At 39.6% G+C, this 15,486-nt stretch overlaps 1 long non-coding RNA gene across 1 annotated transcript; it reads left to right on the forward strand.

The window, feature by feature from the left end:
• Positions 1–9,769: 9,769 nt before the first annotated feature.
• On the forward strand, positions 9,770–13,019 carry LOC109501169. The gene is made up of 4 exons (XR_002159125.3): positions 9,770–10,083; positions 10,642–10,767; positions 12,474–12,535; positions 12,643–13,019. It is a non-coding gene; the product is annotated as an uncharacterized LOC109501169 (long non-coding RNA).
• Positions 13,020–15,486: the final 2,467 nt, after the last annotated feature.

Below are 15,486 nucleotides of genomic sequence, written 5' to 3' on the forward strand. Positions count from 1 at the left end.
CCCAAATAGATAAAATCACAAATGGAAGAGGAGAGATCACAACCAACACCACAGAAATACAAATGATTATTAGAGAATACAATGAAAAATTATATGCCAACAAACTGGACAATCTGGAAGAAATGGACATCACACACTACCAAAACTCAAATGGGTAGAAATAGAAAATTTGAACAGACCCAAAGAAATTTAATCAATTATCAAAAATTCCCCAAGAAATAAGAGTTCTGAGCCAGATGGCTTCCCAGGGAATTCTACCAGACGTTTAAAGTAGAGTTAATACCTATCCTTATCAAGCTGTTCCAAAAAATAGAAACAGAAGGAAAGCTTGCAGACTCATTCTATGAAGCCAGCATTACCTTGATTCCCAAACCAGACAGAGATCCCACTAAAAACAAGAATTACTGGCCAATATCCCAGATGAACATGGATGCAAAAATTCTCAACATGATACTAGCAAATCGAATTTAACAGTACATAAAAAAAAAAATATTCATGGGGCGCCTGGGTGGCGCAGTCGGTTAAGCATCCGACTTCAGCCAGGTCACAATCTTGCGGTCCGTGTGTTTGGGCCCCGCGTCAGACTCTGGGCTGATGGCTCAGAGCCTGGAGCCTGTTTCTGATTCTGTGTCTCCCTCTCTCTCTGCCCCTCCCCCGTTCATGCTCTGTCTCTCTCTGTCCCAAAAAAAATAAATAAACGTTGAAAAAAAAAAGTTAAAAAAATATATATATTCACCATGACCAAGTGGGATTTACTCCTGGGCTGCAGGGCTGCTTCAATATTTGCACATCAATCAGTATGATTCAACACATCAATAGAAGAAAGGATAAGAACCATATGATCCTGTCAATAGATGCAGAAAAAAGCATTTGAAAAAATGCAGCATCCTTTCTTAATAAAAACCCTCAAGAAAGTCGGGATAGAAGGAACATACCTTAACATCACAAAAGCCGTATATGAAAGGCCCACAGCTAATATCATCCTCAATGGGGAAAAACTGAGAGCTTTCCCTGAGACTGGGATGTCTACTCTCACCACAGTTGTTTAACATAGTGTTGGAAGTCCTTGCCTCAGCAATCAGACAACAAAATGAAATAAAACGCATCCAAATTGGCAAAGAAGATGTCAAACTTTCACTTTTCACAGATGACATGATACTTTATATGGAAAACCTGAAAGATTCCACCAAAAAACTGCTAGAACTGATACATGAATTCAGCAAAGTCGCAGGATATAAAATCACTGTACAGAAATAGGTTGCATTTCTGTACATTAATAATGAAGCCACAGAAAGAGAAATCAAGGAATCGGTCCCATTTAGAATTGCACCAAGAACCATAAAATACCTAACCAAAGAAGTCAAAGATCTGTATGCTGAAAACTATAGAAAACTTATGAAACAAAGCATAAGAGACTCTTAAAAACTGAGAACAAACTAAGGGTTGATGGGGGGTGGGAGGGAGGGGAGGGTGGGTGATGGGTATTGAGAAGGGCACCTTTTGGGATGAGCACTGGGTGTTGTATGGAAACCAATTTGACAATAAATTTCATATATTGAGAAAAAAAGAAAACTTATGAAACAACTTAAGGAGACACAAAGAAATGGAAAAGCATTCCATGCTCATGGATTGGAAGAACAAATATTGTTAAAATGCTGTTACTACCCAAAGCAATCTACACATTCAATGCAATCACAATCAAAATTGTACCAGCATTCTTCTCAGAAATAGAACAAATAACTGTAAGATTTGTATGGAACTACAAAAGACCCTGGATAGCCAAAGTAATGTTGAAAAAGAAAACCAAAGCTGGAGGCATCACAATCCCGAACTTTAGCCTGTACTACAAAGCTGTAATCATCAAGATGGTATGGGACTGGCACAAAAACAGACACAAAGACCTATGGAATAGAACAGAGAACCCAGAATTGGACCCACAAATGTATGACCAACTAATCTTTGACAAATCAGGAAAGCGTATACAATGGGAAAAAGGCAGTCTCTTCAGCAAATGGTGGTGGGAAAACTGGACAGCAATATGCAGAAGAATGAAACTAGACCACTCTCTTATACCCTACACAAAAATAAACTCTAAATGGATGAAAGACCTAAGTGTGAGACAGAAACCATCAAAATCCTAGAGGAGAAAACAGGCAACAACCTCTTTGACCTCAGCTGCAGCAATTTCTTGCTCAACACGTCTCTGAAGGTAAGGGAAATAAAAGCAAAAATGAACTTCTGGGATCTCATCAAGATGAAAAGCTTCTTCACTGCAAAGGAAACAATCAACAAAAGTAAAAGGCAACTGATGGCATGGAAGAAGATATTTGCAAATGACATATCAGATAAAGGGTTAATATCCAAAATCTATAAAGAACTTACCAAACTCAACACCCAAAAACCAAATAATCTAGTGAAGAAATGGGCAGAAGACATAAATAGACACTTTTCCAAAACAGACATCCAGATGGCCAACAGACACATGAAAAGATGCTCAACATCGCTCATCATCAGGAAAATACAAACCAAAACCGCAATGAGATACCACCTCACACCAGTCAGAGTGGCTAAAATGAACAACTCATGAAACAACAGATGTTGGTGAGGATGTGGAGAGACGGGAAACTTCTTGCACTGTTGGGAATGCAAACTTGTGCAGCCACTCTGGAAAACAGTGTGGAGGTTCCTCAAAAAAATTAAAAATAGTATTACCCTATGACCCAACAAGAGCACTACTAGGAATTTATCCAAAGGATACAGGAGTGCTGATTCATAGGGGCACATGTACCCCCAATGTTTATAGCAGTGCTCTCACACTATCAACAATAGCCAAGTTATGGAAAGAGCCCAAATGTCCATCAACTGGTGAATGGATAAAGAAGATGTGGTGTACACACACACATACACACACACACACACACACACACACACACACACACACACACACACACACAATGGAATACTACCTGACAATGAGAAAGAATGAAATGTTGGTCTTTTCAATGACATGGATGGAACTGGAGGGTATTATGGTAAGTGAAATAAGTCATTCAGAGAAAGACAGATAACAGATGTTTTCACTCATATGTGGAATTTGAGAAACTTAACAGAAGACCATAGGGGAAAGGAAGGGGTGAAAAAAAATAGTTTCAAACAGAGAAAGATGCAAACCATAAGAGACTCAAATATAGAGAACAAACTGAGGGTTAATGGGGGGTTCAGGGGGAGGGGAAAATGGGTGCTGGGCATTGAGGAGGGCAGTTGTTGGGATGAGCACTGGGTGTTGTATGTAATTGATGAATCATGGCAATATACTCCCGAAGCCAAGAGCACACTGTATACACTGTATGTTAGCTAATTTGACAATACATTATATTTAAACCAAATAACTCAACTTTTTGAATGCACAAAGATATGAACAGAAATTTCTCCAAATAAGACATACAAATGGCCAGTGAGCACATAAAAAGATGCTCAACATCATTAGTCATTAGGGAAAGGTAAATCAAAACCACAATGAGATACCATTTCATACCCATGTAGCACAGCTAGCTTCAAAAAGACAGACAATACAAGTATTGACAAGGATGTGGAAAAACTAGAACACGCACATATTGTTGGCTGAAGTATGAAATGGTATAGCTCCTTTAGAAAACAATTCAGCAATTTCTCAAAAAATATATAGATTTACATGATCCAACAATTTTCATGCATAGGTATAAACCCAAGAGAAAAACATATGTGTGCACAAAATGTGTATACAAGTTCTCATGGCAGCATTATTAATAATAGCCAAACAATAAAACAACCTAAATGTCCATCATCTCATGAATGGATGAAATGTGGTATATACATAGAATGGAATATTATTCAGTCATAAAATGGGGCTAAGTATGATACTTACTACAACATGAATGAACTTTGAAACATTATGTGAAATAAAACATTCCAGACGCAAAGGTAACACATTGTATGATGTCATTTACATAAAAATGTCCAGAGTAGGCAAATCCATACAGACAGAAAGTAAATTAGTAGTTATAAAGGACTAGGCAGCGGGGAAAATGGGGAATGACTGGTAATGGATACCCAGTTTTGGAGGGAGTGATGAAGATATTCTACAATCAGCTGATGGAGATGGTTGTACAACTTTGTGAATATACTAAAAACTACCTACACTTTAAAAAGGTGAATTTTATGCAATGAGAAGTACATCTCACTAAAAAACTTGCATGAACATGCTCATTTTCCCATAGCCTCCCCAGCACTGGATCTTATCACTCTTTCTCATTTGTTTACCAATATGAGTGGTCAGATTAATATTGTGTTAATTTTCCTTCCTTGAACTGAACATTAAATGCCACAAGAGCTTAGGAAAATAAGATATAAATATATACTGTAAACAAATTTATTTAAGGAGGAAGTTGTGGCCAGGGCACTTGGGTGGCTCAGTCAGTTAACCATGGGATTCGGTTTTAGCTCAGGTCATGATCTCATAGTTCGTGTGTTTGAGGCCCACGTCGGGCTCTGCACTGGCAGTGCACAACCTGCTTAGGATTCTCTCTCTCTCCCTCTCTCTCTCTGCCCCACCTTGTTGCTCTCTTTCTCTTTCTCTCTCTCTCAAAATAAATAAATACATAAATGAACTTTAAAAAAAAAAGGAGGAAGTTGTTATTGATCTGTGGCTTGAAGTTGGGAAGAACATTATATATATGTAGATACTAACCTCTCCAGGAAGCTTAACCCCTTTTCCCAAAAGGTGGCCTAGACTTAGTGACTTGTTTTTTATTTTGGAGTATTTTATATTTACAGAAGTTTAAAGGATAGTACATAAAATTCCAGTATACCCCTCACCCAATTTACCCCATTGTTAACAACGTATGTAGTACATTTGGTAAAACTAATAATTTTAGTCCTTCCTGCATTATCTTTTTGCAGATTTAAGTAAGAATGCATAATTTCTTTCACTTCCTTACTTGGCAATAATAGCCCCACAAAACAGGCCAGTATGGTGTCAAAAGCACTAGACCTGGTTTCAGGAGACCCAGATTTAAGCCCAGGCTTACCACTCACTAGTTTAAAACTCTTATACTGCTATATCCAATACTAGAGTAGGTGCTGGATCAACGTTGATAAATTTAATCAGGAACTGAGCCTAGGAGAAACCGGTGAAGAAGTGAAGGAGGCTTCCTCTTTGCTTGCCAACTTATGAATCAAACTATAAGAAGAGGCAAACAAATAAAAGAAAGTATATAGTCCTTTCCCCCACCAACCCCCCAGTTGTTCAATCCTGGCAGGCAAAAAGTAAATGGCCTGCACCAGGAAATAAGCACAAAAAGAATGAAAGCTAGACAGGGCAAAATACTGGTAGGCTTAACTTCACTAAGACTTCTTATCCCCTGGGAAGCAGTTTTTCCTGACCACACTGGGAGATCATGTACTCTCCCATGCAGTGGGGCCATACCCTAGAATCCTAGCACTCTAGATCTACTTCTGATATATCATTCTATCAGATACTCATCTGATAGAATTCTGGTTAACATTTTCTACAGACATCATGACCTGAACAAAAATAAACAATACCGTGTAGTCATTTTCTTTATCTTCTCTGTCAATATGAGCATGTAAAGTATATGGGGGGAAAAGAATGAGAATATCATCTCTTAAATCTAAAGCAAGAATAAGAAAGACATATGTAAGCAAAAATAGAAAAATGTGTTCAGAGAATTATAATCAACAACAAAATAATGTATATTCATTCAACATTTATTGAGTGTTTACTATAAACAGATACTATGCTAGGTTAGGGATACATTTTAGAAAGACATATTTCCTACCTAGAAGAGATCAAAATCTCATGGGATATTATTTATAATAGTTTACAAATCACTTATACATTACACAGTAATAAGAATATATACATATGGTTGCTTTATCTAGAACACAGTTCTCAATGAACACTGAATAAAACTGTATAGACTGAGATTCCTGTGCCTTTCTTGGTCTTGTCCCAAGATACACCCTTGTAAGCATGTTCATCCATAGGCTAACAACTATCCTATCATTTAGTAGAAAAGTCACAATTCAACCCTTAGACAAGTCTTCCATCCTGGACCTTGACTGTAGACTGGCCAAAAAGCATTGGTATAAAGCACTCAAAGTCAAGTCTACTACTGCATTGCTTCTCCAAGTGTGAGCTGGAACCAGGACAATTTCCTTCAGCAGTATCCATTTGTTCAGAAAGAGGTCACACGAATGTGCTTGTATATGCCACAGGAGATAAATTTACTCTGTATCATAGCTTTAAAATCATACTTTAAAAATGTTTTTAAATGTCATTTAAAAATGTAATCCAAGAAGGGACACCTGTGTGGCTCAGTTGGTTGAATGTCCGACTTCAGCTCAGGTCATAATCTCAAGGCTTATGTGTTCGAGCCCCGTGTCGGCCTCTTTGCCGACAGCTCAGAGCCTGGAGCCTGCTTCAGATTCTGTGTCTCCCTCTCTCTCTGCCCCTCCCCTGTTCACACTCTGTCTCTCTCTCTCTCAAAAATAAACAAACATTAAAAAAATATTTTTTAAAATGTAACCCAAAAAGTCAACCCCAAAAGACTATATACTCTATGATTCCAAATGTATGACATTCTGGAAAAGGTGAAACTGTGGAGACAGTAAAAAGACCTGTGGTTGCTAGGGGTTAGAGGAGAAGGGAAGGATGAATAGGTGGAGAACAGAGTATTTTTAGGGTAGTGAAACTATTCTGCATAATACTAAAATGGTGGATACAAGTCATTATACATTTGTCAAAATCCACAGCATGTACAACCAACCTCAAGAGTGAATCCTAATGTAAACAAGCCATGGGTTTTGGATGTAAGTTCATTGACTATAACAAATGTAACATTCTAATGCAGGATCTTGATGGTTGGGGAAGTGTGTGTGTGTGTGTGTGTGCGTGTAGAAGGTACATGGGAACTCAACAGTCAACTTTGCTGTGAACCTAAAACTGCCTTAAAAAAATAAATTATATTTAAAAAATAATCTTAAGAAATTGTAACCCAATAATGATAATTGGCCAAAACTGCACAAGTAGTGTTTATTCCCCTTTGGGCAGTGATAAACAGAAGCAAAGTAAGATTTCTACAAGGCTTTTTTTGCTAGAGAGAAGCAGTCTGTGGACCAAAATGTAGAGGCTCACGTGATAACCTTTCCTCAAATGATTAGTTTTTTCATCTACTCATTTCTCCTATCATTCATTTGTCCCATTTTGGAGACCTCAATCAAGTATCTTCTTCTCCCCTCTGTGCTAGCAAGAACAAAAAAACCTGCAGGTCAAATACAGTAGTTGGCAAGTCTCAAAGAGGTTGGCATTGTTCATGCTGCCCCTGTGTGAAAGCAATGCCCAATGGGTTCCCATTCCCCCAGGCCTAATTGAAAGACAAAGTTGCTTTAACAGATTAGAAAAGAAACTTGAAGAAGCAGAGTCATAGCAAAAGATCCTGGGGTCCCCAGGTGCCAGTTTGGGACTCTCAGCAGCAGCTCTGCCTTGGCTGATTAAAGCAGGAGTTGGAGGCCCGTGAGAGCCAATTAGAAAAGGAAGTCAAGGTGAGGAAAGGAGAAATGATTCCAGCAACTACCAATTAAAAGTGAATGGATCTCACAGCACTGGGGGACCATGACTCAAACTGTTGCATCAGCCAAGTTCTAGTACTAACTCCCTAAACATGAAAAGGGAGCAAAGGGGAGAGAAGCAGCAGAGTTTCACACACTGGCAAGCGTCCACTGCTTATCCCAAGTGCACACATACCTGGCAATTAAGGTGAAAGGGATACCTCTTGATTAGCCATGTAGAAAACCCCAAGAAAATGCCATGAGAGTGACAGGCCTTACAGGCTGGAAAACACACCCAATGGAGTTATTCAGGGTGTTGCGGATACAACATCCCTGCTACTAATTCAGAATCACACCTGTCAGACCAGATCACACATGACCCATTGTCCTTTGTAGAACAATACTTCTATGATTACCCTCCCCTCCATCCTGTACTTTTAAAATACCTGATGATTTTCAAGCATGTTCACAAATAGCACTTCATTGACTGTCATAAAATCCCTGTGGGTTTTGTCAAGGATGTATCAGTATTTCCATCTAATAATCTAAAGAAGTTAATGCTGAAGTTCAAGAGATTTGCCTAAGATCACACAAATAGTATTACTTGTATATTTTAAGTGATATGCCACTATGCTGACATATACACAGACTATCTGTGGAAGAAAACATAAGAAAATGGAGTGGTTGCTACATCAAGAGAACTACGAGTCAGGAGGGGAAATGAAGCTTGCTGCTATTACCTTTTTTTTTTCTTTTTTGGTAACTTTACAATTTTATGCTATTGTGTATTTAACTTCCTGAAATTAGGTAGCTCAGTCAATTGAGTATCCAACTCTTGATTTCAGCTCAGGTCACGATTCCAGGTCATGGGATCAAGCCCTGCATCAGGCTTTGCCCTGAGTGTGGTGCCTGCTTAAGTTTCTCCGTCTCTCCCTCCCTCTCCCTCTCTCCCTCCCTCTCCCTCTCTCCCTCCCTCTCCCTCTCTCTCTCCCTCTCTCTCCCTCCCTCCCTCCCTCTCTCTCTCTCTCTCTCTCTCTCTCTCTCTCTCTCTCTCTCTCTCTCGATTCAGATTAAATGTTACCTCTCTTATAAAACCTTCCTGAGATCAATTGAAGTAGATTTTGATGTGTCTGTCTTTATATTCTCAGAGCCCTGATGACATTGTGTTTTAATTCTTTGCTCATTTCCTGTGGGTTGTGAGCTTTTTGAAGGTATCCATTTTTGTGGTCTTAGATCCTAGCTCAGTACCTGACACTATCTCTTTCTCTGTCTCTCTTATCCCCTCTGTAGCTCTCCCCTTCCCATGCTCCTCTCTCTCTCTCTCAAACAAAAAAAAAATTAACTTCCTGAAGTTAAATGAAAAAGAATGTTATAATTAAGGAACAGAACACCACAATCCAATTTTCTTCCCACTGCATAATGCTGCCTCCCATGTTGGGTAGGAGGCCTGAGTAGATTTCTTTCTCCTGTATCTTCCCACTCTTTCCCATTCCATCACTTCCATCCACACATCCATACACAAGCACAATTTTCTATGAGAACTTTCCCATGAATTCCAGCTCTATGCAAATCTCCCAGGAGCTAAGAGTGTGTCAAAAACCAACCAAGTGATAAGGAAAGTGAAAATGTGATTCTGGCTTATAGATGGAGTGATCCTAACAATACAGTCTCATTTGGGAGGAAAAAAATAGCATCCTTGTTCAATATTTTAAGAGAATATAAATATAAATAAACACTTGAGCATAAAGGATCAAGATTAGAAAGAATGAAGGCCACAAAACCTGCCAGTATTTGGGATTGCGCTTCCCTAATACTCAACAGGCTGGCAAGTCACTGGCAGAGGGGAAGAACTCCCTGTCCTGGATATCAAGGGAGATTTCTCAGCCTGATAGGGTGACACAGGCTGCCACAAGAAGAAAGGTGATATATGACACAATGGCAACTGCAGTTACACACATCTAGAGACAAAACAGATCAAATTAAATTGATAGAGTATTGGAAGAAATTGCCTCTCACGTCACTTTCAACATCGACACTCAGTGACTACAAATCACAGACATAAGTAGAACAGTAAGTAGGAAAGAACGTGCTAACAGAATCCTGACACCAAGATGCAGTCATTACGGTGCAGCAAATAAGGTGTTTACCATGGGAACAGCATAAACATTCTTTCAAAGTTTGTTCATCCGTTACATGTAAATTTATTGAGCACCTGTGTCAGGTCCTGAGCTAGGATCTAAGACCACAAAAATGGGTACCTTCAAAAAGCTCACAACCCAAAGGAAATTAGCAAAGAATTAAAACACAATGTCACCAGGGCTCTAAGAGTATAAAGACAGACATATCAAAAGGAACTTCAATTGAGCTCAGGAAAGTTTTACAAGAGAGGTAACATTTAAGCTGAATCTCAAAGGACACTTGGGAACACTTCAGCACGTTTCAAGCAGAAGGAACCACAAGTGCGAAAGTACTAAGGTATGGAAGAGTGTGGAAAATATCCAGATATTAAGAATATGTTGGGGGTGCCATGCATTAGGATTTCAAGGAGAAAAGAGCAGAAATGAGGCAATACAGAACAGACAAAACATGAATGCTGTGACCATGTGAAAGAGTGTCTTACTGGAATTACAGAACTGTTTAAGGCTTTAAATAAGGAAATATGGTAGTCTTCCTTTATTCACTGGCAATTCTGCCCAAGACCCCCAGTGGATGCCTGAAACCCTGGATAGTACCAAACCCTACATATACTGTCTTTTTATACATATATACCTATGATAAAGTTGAATTTATAAACTAGGCACAGTAAGAGACTAACAACAGTAACTAATAAAACAGAACAATTAAAACAACATACTGTAATTAAAGTTATGTGGTCTCTCTCTCCCTCAAAACATCTTACTGTACTATACTCACCCTTCTTCTTGTAATGATGTGAAATGATAAAACACCTACATGATGAGATGAAGTGAGGGGGATGACGTAGGCATCGTGCTGTAGTGTTAGGCTACTAATGACTTCCTAAAAATTCACCAGGAGAATCATCTGCTTCCAGACAGTGACTGAGGAGAGTAACCGAAACAGCGAAAAGCAAAATCGTGAAAGCAAAACCTTGGATGAGGGAGAACTACTGTAATGTGATCAAATAGATGTTTGATAAAGGTAAAGCTGTTGGCAGCATTTCACATTTCTGAAATATCAGCAGCACATCAGCAGAAAGGATAAGAGTACAAGCTATGGAGCCAGGATGACTGAGTTCAAATTCCAGCTGTCACAAAGCTGGAATATCAGCATAACTGAGTATTGTCCTACTTGTCTCTGTTTGTCCTGTACCACAGGGAGGACGTATGTTAACTCATTTTTTTAAATTTTTTAGTGTTTTTATTTATTTTTGAGAGAGAGAGCACAAGCAGGGGAGGTGCTGAGAGAGAGGGAGACCCAGAATCTGAAGGAGGCTCCAGGCTCTGAGCTGTCAGCACAGAGTCCAAGGAGGGGCTCGAATTCATGAACTGTGAGATCATGACCCGAGCCAAAGTCGGATGCTTAACTGAGACACCCAGATGCCCCTGTATGTTAACTCATTTAAACCTCACAACAATCCTACAAAGTAGGTAGTAATATTGTCTCCATTTTCCAGATGGGGTCACTGAATCTCAGAGAAGAAACTTGACAAGAGCCTTTGAAGCAAAATAACAATTAAGATGTCAAATCTTGGCTCTGTTATTTACTAGCTATTTAATAGCTCTGTTATTTACTGTGTTTCAGGCATGTTGGATATTAAGTGTCTGAGACACATACAGCCTAGTAAGCTGGTATATAAATTTATCACTGGTGCTTAGGGAAACTATCTGGAAATAGGGATTTAGGAAAATTGGTACCTAGTTGGTAATTGAACACATACTTATGAATGAAACAGTGTAGGAAAAATATTTTGAGAAGAAAAGCGGCAAGCCACAGGTAGAACTCCTAAAACCACCGTCATTAAATATGGAATGAGGGAGGCACCTGAGGGGCTCAGCCAGTTAGGCATCTGACTCGATTTCAACTCAGGTCATGATCTCATGGTTTGTGAGTTTGAGCTCCATGTCAGGCTCTGCACTAGCCCAGAGCCCGCTCGGAATTTTTCTTTCTCCCCTCTCTGCTCCTCCCCTGCAGGTGTTCTCTCTTTCTCAAGATAAATAAATTATATATATATATATATATATATATATATATATATATATATATATATATAATTATATATATGTAGGAAGTATGACTCAGTAAGATTCTGACTTCAACACCAGGGCTATGCTCATCACATCCACAGACCAGAAATAGTGCATGTTTTGGTACTTATGGGGGTTCACTATGCTCATGGTTATCCTCTCAGATTTAGCATTCCATACTTTTCTCTTCTCAGATCTTCCCCAATCACTGTAATTAGGCCTCCTTTCCTCCCCTGTAGAGCCTAGTTATAAGCCTCAATTTCCTCCTAAAGTCCTGTGTGGAATTGCACTGAATTGCACTGTGTCAATCTGCTAAACTGGAGCCACCTTTCCAAGTATCCTCTTTCCTGTACGAGTTCTGGCTTGGAGTGGGGGGTGGGGAGGAATTTTTACAAAACCTGCAAGGTAGAAATGAATCACTAGCTGTTATTCTGACAGTCACTGTGGCAAGAGGTGGTGACAGACACAGAGCTGCCGACAAGTTCCAGCTTGTCCTTACTCTCCTCCACTCTGTCAGGTCTTCTTTGTTCCTGACTGGTTGGCCTACAGGGACTGTGTTTACAGTGGCATAGCCTCCCACAGACAACCCCCACCCCCTGCCACTGACAAGCCTCCCTTCTGCAGCCCCATTTCAGTGATTGGATGTGCTTGGCTTCTCAGATTGACTGACTCAAAACTTCATCCTGGCCCTTCACTTCTCCAGCCACTGACAACTGCATAAGGTCTGTTTGTATAATAAATCCCTTATCCCATACCTCATAAAGATTCTGCTCCCCGACTGAATGAGGAACTAATATCTTCCATCCTCTTCCCTAATTCTGACCTCCAGTTTCCATATTCTGCTAAAGAACAGCACAATTTCCACTGTGTCTTTGAAAGGCTAGAGACCATACAGACCTACAAGAAGAGCAACTACCAGAGCAGGAGCCCTGTTCTACAGGTTCTTCATGCCAATGGAATGAAGTTTCCAAATTATTAGTATTCTGCGTACAAGGTATCAATACCCTCTCTATGAGTTGAAAATATCCTACTTTCCTAATCCACCTTCTATAAGGCCAGCCAGCTATTTGTTATTGAGTCAGGCAATAGCTAAACCTCAGGTGTATGTGATAATGTCTAAACCTCAAAGATTAGTAGTGTCTGTCCTTAAAGAGTTCAAACCATATAAGCAAGCAATTCTAAAACAATAAAACATGGTCCATGTAATACAGGATGTACGAAGTGCTATATTATTTCCTAAACATATGTTCCCAATGTTTTTTTCTTTAATACGGTTTCCACAGTCTTGGATGTCCTATTTTTCCATTTCACATCAAATTCATAAGTAGCTAACAAATATTTTGTTAAAATATGCTCAACATCATGGATAAAGGAATATAAACTTAAAGAATGAAGTGTCATGTTGCCTATCGAATATAAAAACTACATCCCAGTTAGTTGCGGGAGGGGCCAAGGTGGCAGAACAGCATGGAAGTTTTTTTGCATCTCTCTTCCCTAAAATGCAGCCAGATCAACACTAAACCACCTTGCACACCTAGAAAACTGATCTGAGGATTAACACAACAATCTGCACAACCTGAACCATAGAACTCAGCAAGTACGCAGCACAAGGTGAACTGGGGGAGAGAGAAGCCATGGAGGGCAGGAAGATGGTTTTGCTGGCAGAGACAGATTGGAGATTGACCAAGGGAGAGTATGGAAAAAGCACCAGCCCCCCAAAAGCAGCTGGAGAGAAAAAGGAACAGTGGAAACAGCCGTAGGGATTGAACAAAAAAGGGAGGAAGGAGAAAGGAGAGAATTTAAATTCCGTTAACACTCTATACACAGGGGAAGCACAGAGTCTGAAACTCCACAGCTCAATACCTGGCAGTGCTCTGGTGGGAAGGGCGAATCTCTGGGAGCAGAGCACAAGGTCCAAGAGCCACATGGGAGAGGTGGTTCCCTGCTGGGAGGACATTTGGTAGAGGCAAATCAACAGATCCCAGAGAATGGCCACATTCACTGGTGTTGGAGCGAGGACGTGGAGGGTGAAGCCTGGTGCCACATGTGTGTTGATTTGCCATAATCCCTGAAATGCTGCTCCTTAACAATCCACGAACTTCTTCTCGGGCAGGCTGGCTCCCAGCTGCAGTCTCTGAGCATTGGAAGCAAAACGAACTAACGAATGTTTCTGGGGATGGCCAGCACCCAGCCATTGCTCAGCAAGACCCTCCCCCAGAGGTTCAGAATGGGTCAAAGCCGCAGTCCCTCAGAAGTGAGGGGTTGGGAAACACAGCCCCATCTGAGATAAAACCCAGGAAGGAGGTGTTGCCTAGCAGCCTGACGGCTTGGTCATGGACAGTATAGAAACAGGGATCAGACAAAGCCAAAGACAAAGGAGAGCTACTTGATTGCCAGTCAGGGAGAACACAGAGTCTGATACTAGAGACTGGGTAGTTGGGTGATGCCATTTTCACCCCTCGGGGAATAGGCACACAGCCCTACACGTGCCACAGCAATCCACCACAGTAAGCTAAGCAGTGTCACCTGGTGGAGAACAGAGCCATTACACTAAACCCCGCCCAACTGGGTTAACCTGGCACTTGAAGAACACCACAAGTCTCTCCACCTGCTTAGTTTACAGACTACAAAGCGCTTCATAGTTTGACTTCTAAGGGAAACTAGATGTAATTTCAAACATATTCGATTCTGTTCGCTGGTCCATCTATTCAATTTTCTTTTCTTATTGTTGAATACAGAAAGAGTAAATTTATTTTTATTTTCCATTTTTATTTAAAAAATTTAATTTTTTTCTAATTTAATTTTTACTCCTTTGTAAATTTCTTATATTCTACTTTACTTCCATAATTTCATTTTATTCTATTTTATTGTATTTATTTTTTCAAATTTTCAAGCATTTTCCTTTTTTTTTCCTTTTTTTTCCTTTTCTTATCTTTTCTTTTTTTTCTCTAATCAAATTTCTTTCAACAACCAGACCAAAACTCACCTAGGATCTAGCATCATTTATTTGACTTTTTGTGTTGTATTTAATTCTTTAATTTTTTTTTACTTTATTAATTCCTTTTTTCCCTTCAAAATGAAATGAAGGCATTAACCCTAAAAGAAATAACAGGAAGAAATGACAGCCAGGGACTTCATCAACATAGATACAAGCAAAATGTCTGAACCAGAATTTAGAATCATGATAATAAGCATACAAGCTGGGGTTGAAAACAGATTAGAATCCCTTTCTGTGGAGATAAAAGAAGTAAAAGCTAGTCAGGATGAAATAAAAAATGTTGTAACTGAGTTGCAATCTCAAATAGATGCCACTGCGGCAAGAAAGGATGAGGAAGAGCAGATCATACAAAAAGAGGAAACACTTATGGAGAATAATGAAGCAGAAAAAAAGAGGGAAACCAAGGCAAAAGAGCCTGATTTAAGAATCAGAGAAATCAGTGACTCATTAAAAAGGAACATCAGAATCATAGGAGTGCCAAAAGCTGAAGAGAGAGAAAAAGAGGTAGAAGGGTTATGTGAGCAAATCATAGTGGAAAACTTTCCTAACCTGGGGAAGGACACAGACATCAAAATCCAGGGAGCACAGAGGACTCCCATTAGATTCAACAAAAACCTACCATCAACAAGGCATATCGTAGTCAAATTCACAAAATAATCAGGCAAGGAGAGAATC

Source organism: Felis catus, chromosome B3 (genome assembly GCF_018350175.1).
Source record: "Felis catus isolate Fca126 chromosome B3, F.catus_Fca126_mat1.0, whole genome shotgun sequence".
In the NCBI taxonomy this organism is placed as follows: domain Eukaryota; kingdom Metazoa; phylum Chordata; class Mammalia; order Carnivora; family Felidae; genus Felis; species Felis catus.